Raw genomic sequence first — 6682 nt, 5'->3', positions numbered from 1 at the left:
TCAAATACGATTGTCGTTTCGTAGCCCGTGAGACCGGAACCCACATTGTTACGGCATTTTTTACTCAAAATTAGTTGAAAAAAGACTTTGTGAATTTAGTATAATGAGTCCTTGGACACCCAGAGAAAAATATAGATAGATAGATAGATGGATAAATACACACACACACACACACACACACACACACACACACACACACATACTGTATATGTCTATCTATCTATCTATCTATATCTATCTATCTGTCTATATCTATCTCTCTCTCTCTCTCTCTCTCTCTCTCTCTCTCTCTCTCTCTCTCTCTATATATATATATATATATATATATATAGGCTATAAATACACACACACACACACACACACACACACACACACACACACACACACACACACAGTTAGATGGTTGGATAAACCGATGTATTTTAGTCACGAAGGTAAAATAACTATAGTCGCGGCGCACGACTCTGAGGTTGTCATTATCGTACCCTGGCAGCCTACCATTCAAAAGTGCGTCCCATTTCGTGCATAACATGAGACGCAAGTGATTCGTGTAGAGTATGTTCGTGAATAATATTATTCATGTATAATATATTCGTGCATAATAATATGATTCGTATATAATATGGTACGAAATCGGGCGACCTTTGAATGGTAGGTTGCCAGGGTACGATAACGATAACCTCAGAGTCATGCGCCGCGACTATAGTGGTGCGTGTACTCATTCCCGGAGGTGGTGGATGAGGAGAGGGGAGGGTGGGGGCAACGACGTGAAGGTACTAGCACCAACACCAGTGGATTTCGTGGGGGACGTGAGGAGGCAGAGCTAGCCCCCCCCTCCCCCCCAGCTCCACATCTCTTACCCCGAAGGCTCAGTTTAGGGTGAGTGGAGCTGAAGTGAGTGATATAATGGGTGAGTTAGAGTTGAGATGGACCGTGAGGACTTTGGGGAACGAGTAAAAGAAGGGGACGAGTGGAGTGGAAGGTTGAGTGTAGTGGAGGAATAGAACGTGTGGGTTTGGAAGGGTAAATAACTTTGGAGGAGTGAGTGGTATATGAGAACGAGTGAGTTAGAAGGGGATGAGTACGGGTGGAGGAGCAAGTGGAAGTGAGGACCAAATGGGGTTAGAGGGGGGACGAATATGGCTGGAGGAATGAGTGGAGGAGGGGGACGAGTGGAGTTGGAAAAGTGAGTGGAGGTGGTGAAGTGAGTGGTAGAAAAGGACTTGTTAAACTGAAAGGAGTCAAGTTTGGCAGGAGGTGAATGTTATAATGGAATAATTGTAGCTGGCAGAGTGAGTAAATAAAGGAAGCACATATGGTTAGTGGAACGAGTGAAAATGAAACACTGAATGGAAGAAAGCGGCGAGAGGAGATGATCGAGTGAGTGGTAACAGTGGGTGAGTGTGTGGGTAGAGGAGTGGTTTCTAAAGGGCGAGTTGAGCATTTGCAGTGAGTGGATGAAGAGAACGTGTGTGACTTTGACGATGAGTACAAAGAGGGACTAACAGAAGGTGCAGTTGTGATTGGAGAAGAAATTTTCGAATAGTGTGACGATTGTGTAAGAGGATTGCAGAAGACGGTAGAAACGGCAAACGCAAAGATAGCATTGATTTTAGGAATGAAAGGAGGAGCATGAATAATAATTAAGTGGCCGAAAGTGGGCTTACGGAGAGGCGTGGATGATCAGAAATGCCGTCGTATTGAAGGTCTGGGAGTATATTGAATGAAACGAAGGACCTGCGTGGTAGGAAAAGAAGATCGAAAGAAAAATGTGGAGAACAATGAATAAATGCATCAGGGGCAAAAGTCAAAGTGAGTTAAAAGAAGGAAATTCATAGTAGCCAAAGACGAAGAGTACAGGAAATGAAGGTTGAAAAAAATCTGGAAAGAACAAGAAGGAAAGTGAATAGAGACCTGACGGAAGAACAAAAAATGAAGATACCAAGAAAAACCCGTTCTACAGACCCCATACTTCACTGGAACCCACCCACCCCCATCCTTCTATTCCTTATCTCCACCTCCTCCCTTCCCCTCCTCGTTTACTCCTTCCTTTCCCTTCCCTCTCCACCTTCCACATCCAGGGACAGCAGGGTGAAAGAAAAATCTGAAGGAGAAAATAAAAACGGAAGTGGATAGAAATAGAAAATAAGAGGTGATGTAAATGGGAGGAGAAAGTAGGAAGTGAAAGATAAAATGAATTTGAACACATGAAATGGAAATCGATAGAGGAAGGAAGTAAGAAGCGAAGTAAGTATATTTAGATACTAAGAAGTGAAGTCCGTGAAGAGAAAAATAAAAAGGAAAACGAACATAAAAAAAGTAGGGATTGAATCTAGGGAGGGAAGTAATATATCGATGAAAGTTTAAAGTAAAAAATATATATATACAAGAAGAAAATGAAAAAAATAAATGAGTTATGTAAGAGAAATGCGACGAGAGGAAAATCTGAAGCAAGACACACCAAGAGAAAACAGCAGTCTCCATACTCCACTGACTCCCCCACTTCTTCACCCTTCCATACTCCTACCCCCCCTCCATCCTTCCACCCAGTACTCACCCGCATCACCGCATACTCGTCACATCCTCCATACTTCCTCCATACTGCCTCATGATTCCCTTTTTCAACGCCCAGTACCCCATCCCCTCTTCACCCCTTACTCCATACTTCTCCCTCACCGTCCCATACTCCTACCGCTTCTCCCTTCATCCCCCCCCCCCCTCCTGCGTCCTGACTGCAGTGTTTGCACGATGGATCTGGGGGCCGGATGTTGAGCTGTCAGAATCGGATATCATGGAGAAATGTTGACCTCTCAGGGCGACTGTATCATCAGCGCTGCCCTCGTCCCAACTCCCTCGCAGCCAAGGGATTATTTTTTTCCCTCCCAGTTTTGACAGGGATTTGGTAAGCAGTTTTTTGGAGCCCGTGTGGGAGGAATTTCGTTCACAATTTCCACGAGACTGAGTGGTGTGTTGGTATTGGTAGGAGCTGTTGTGAGGTGGAACGTGGTAGGTACTCATGTGCGGGCGTTTGGTCATTCGTAGGTGGAGAAAGGCATTCATCTGTTACCAGAATAAAAATACTACGTAATGGTCCAGCTGTAGTACAGAGGTTAATATAATTTTTTTTTTTTTTTTTTATACTATTATTCACTGCCTAGTCGCATAGAAGTCTGAAGACAGTCGGGGGAAAAAAGCACCTAAATGCCCAGTGGTAATGAAAGTTTTACAAGAGAGAGGTAAGAAGTAATGCAGAAAGAAGACAAGTTGTAGAGAGAAAGAGAAGAAGAAAGAGTGATTGTCCTATAGTAGCCCTCCTAGCCTCCCACCAACCGTTTTAGCATCTTCGTCTTATTCTGGTGATGTAGGGGGACGCCTATTGCAGTTGACGGTAATGTGATATAGTCGGAGCCTGATATCGTAAATATTGGTTTAATGTTAGAAGTAGAATCATAAAGTCTATCGGCAACTCTACGCTTCGAAGTAGGCCTCGTACGGTTGCAGTATTTTTGTTTTTCTGTGTTATTTTTATGTCACTTTATTCGATCTTCTTCTGGTAATTTTAGGGCCACATCTATTTTTCTTCCTGGTATTTACTTATTTTTAACAGACGCACAATGTTCATAGATTCATTATGTGCAGATTATGTATTAGCTGTATTATCGTAGGTTCTTTCAACGATATATGTCAACACTGGATGATTTAAATCGTAGTGACAGTTAAAGTCATTTGTTATTGTATTACACCCAGATATGTATACTATTTCTCATCGTCATATAAATCTGCCCCAAGTAATGGTTCTGACTAATATTGTGCTGCTAGACAGTGCCAGGATTACATGACTGCGTCAGATAAGAGTATATCTGGCATACTATATTTCGATAATGCAGATGGTACATAAGTTTCAAACTACCTCGCAGTATTCTAACTTGTGTCTCTTAATTCTTTACAGGTAAGATGTGCTGGGATTTGTTTGCGTGGTGGGTGGGATAAGCACACCACTGAGATGGGGTCGACGGTGATGTAAGTATATTTTGCAAACTTGAGCAACACTGGTGTACTTGCAGCCATTCACTGCCAGAGGCAGTTCATACTAAAGATTTTCGTCTGGAGGCAGCAGGAACAATCCGATGGAAGGCATCGTCTTACGGAAAAACTGATGTCGCAAAAAAATAGCCACTGCATTCGTGACTTCAAAAACAAATCATTTATATTACTGTTATTATTGCACGTTAGCTTTCTTTCCATTACATCATACCCCTTGTAAATGCGTATTGTCTCCATTAGCCATAATGTGGATGGTAATTAAATTACTTCGTCCACAACGTCAAAGCCATTATATCAACGCTGGTAGTATTTGCGGTCGTTACCATGTTGGAGGCTATTCATCCTGTGTTAAACATTGAACATGATGACTTTTATATTTCTTTGCATTTTATTCTTGTGCGACCAGACGATTATATGAACTTTAGAAAGCATCTGTCGGAATGTAAAGACTGTTGAAGCCAGTCTCTTTAAAGTCTTTACTATAATGGCGTCATGATATTAAGTATATTCTACAACTGGACGATTTAACTTGTCACAGGAAGTGTAAACTAGCGAATGTTTGTTGTTGATGTATCTGGGTTGGACAAAGGTGTACTACCTGAGTCATGCAGATTGCAGAGGCCAGCTGACTTCTTGCAAAGTCTGCTGGAGAGACAGTTCTAAATGTAAACAGTGTAGTCGTGACATGGGCAGTACACACAAAGGAAACTCTCTACCTGTGCCCTGAAAGATTGTATGAGAGTGAGAGATCAACTTCACTCCGTGGGTGTAACATCTGAGCTCCCAGTAAAGCATCCAGTAGTAATACTGAGTCTTTAAGATCAGCCTGAAGTTCTGGTGGTAAATCTACGAGCCCACAACCCACAGAAGGACCTCTTTGGAGAGGAGAGACCCAGTGGACAATTCTGGTCAGTAATCCCATTACATTGTGTGTGTGTGTGTGTGTGTGTGTGTGTGTGTGTGTGTGTGTGTGTGGTTCCGAACTTATGAAGAGGGATTCCAGCTTGTTTGATTATTGTGGATTAGAGTAGGAAGATTTAATTAGGCTCTGACAAGGCATCGAGACTGTGTAAAGGAGGTTACTGTTGGTCGTAACCGTACATTAATTGTAAGGAAGAGGGGAATGATCACTACAGAACTTCAGAAAAACAGTTTCACTTGTATATTCCTGATGTTATCATATTTTATCATAGTATGTTCGCTTGATTCCTCCCTGTTTTATTTCTCCCATTTTGTAAGCTCATTAAGTAAACTTGAAGTCATTAGATCTTTTACACCTTCTTGAAACTTGTCAGAGCCTTATGAGCTTTGCAAAGCAGATGGTCTGCAAGCAAGCATCATTAGTTCTGACGTCTGGATGTGTGAAGAAATTTCTGACTAGGCATATATATGTTTTCAGGCATTGGGCAACAGAGTTCATTTTAGCCTATACATCAGAATCATAATACTTTCCGTATATTACATTGCTACTCCTCATCCTGCCCTAGGGTGGGAAAGGAGGTCCGGATGATGATGATGATGACATTATTATTTTATTAACTCCTTCACGCGTGGTCCTTCCTGAATTGAAGGAAATCGTCTGGCAGCAATAGATATAATGACTAAATCGTCGTGGCATTGAACACATAACTGGAGACGGTTTTAAATACCCACAATCTGGGATGTTCTGAGTCGAATGAAATCGTCCAGAGGTAGGTGGAATTAATATAACTTATTTTGGCAACATTCGAACGATTGCATTGACCTCAGGAAGATACTTGTTTACCTGAAGGGATTTAAAACAACTTGCAATAACACCTACACTACGAAGAACATTTTTTTTTTTTTTTTTTAATTTGGTCAGCGCAAGAAAATTGAATTTCAACTCAGGAGAGAGCCCCGTAGTGAATGGGTGAAGGATCTGGCCTCTCGAGCTGCGATGTATACGCCACATAAGGAAAAACCTTTATCGAACAAGCATTTTTTTTTTTCCGGCAGCCTAGGCCTAACGGGATATTGGGTCTGGGCGATAAAAAAGATTTCTTATCAGGATCTTGACACTTAATATTGGTAGCCGCGGTGGCCACTGATGGATGGTGACGAAGGGGACAGATACATCTTGTACTTCCAGGGCCGGCCAGGTGTGTGAGGCAGGTGTGTGGGTGGTGTGTGAGGTAGGTGTGTAGGGCAGGGGTGCATAGCAAGTGTGTGTGGAGACGCTGGGTGGGACAGCTTTGTGGGGAACGTGTGTCGGGCAGTTTTGTTGGGAAGATATGTGGGCCAGAGTGTGGTGCAGGGGTGAGGCAAGTAAGTGGAACAGGTGCGTGGGATAGGTGTGTGTTAAGGAGATGGAAGGAATAGGTAATGTTGAGTGAGTGTAAGGGACACGTGGTTGAACAGATGTACACTACGTGTTTGTGGGATATAAGAAATGAACAGTTGTAATGAACAGGTGATGAAAAAAGGTATGTGAAACAGATATAATAGTGAGGTGTGTGTGAAGTAAATATAAGAGTCAGGTGTGTTGGGAGGTGTAAAGGGCATATGTGTGAGATAGGTGTGAGGGAAAGGTGTATGGAACTGATTGGTGATGATGAGAATAGATATATCTTGCACTTTTTAGGTCAGCCAGGTGTTTGGGCAGGTGTGTGGGAGTAGG

This window comes from Coenobita brevimanus, chromosome 71 (genome assembly GCF_032717465.1).
Source record: "Coenobita brevimanus isolate Jiangsu-jjx chromosome 71, ASM3271746v2, whole genome shotgun sequence".
Taxonomy (NCBI): domain Eukaryota; kingdom Metazoa; phylum Arthropoda; class Malacostraca; order Decapoda; family Coenobitidae; genus Coenobita; species Coenobita brevimanus.
This window is presented reverse-complemented; position numbering follows the sequence as displayed.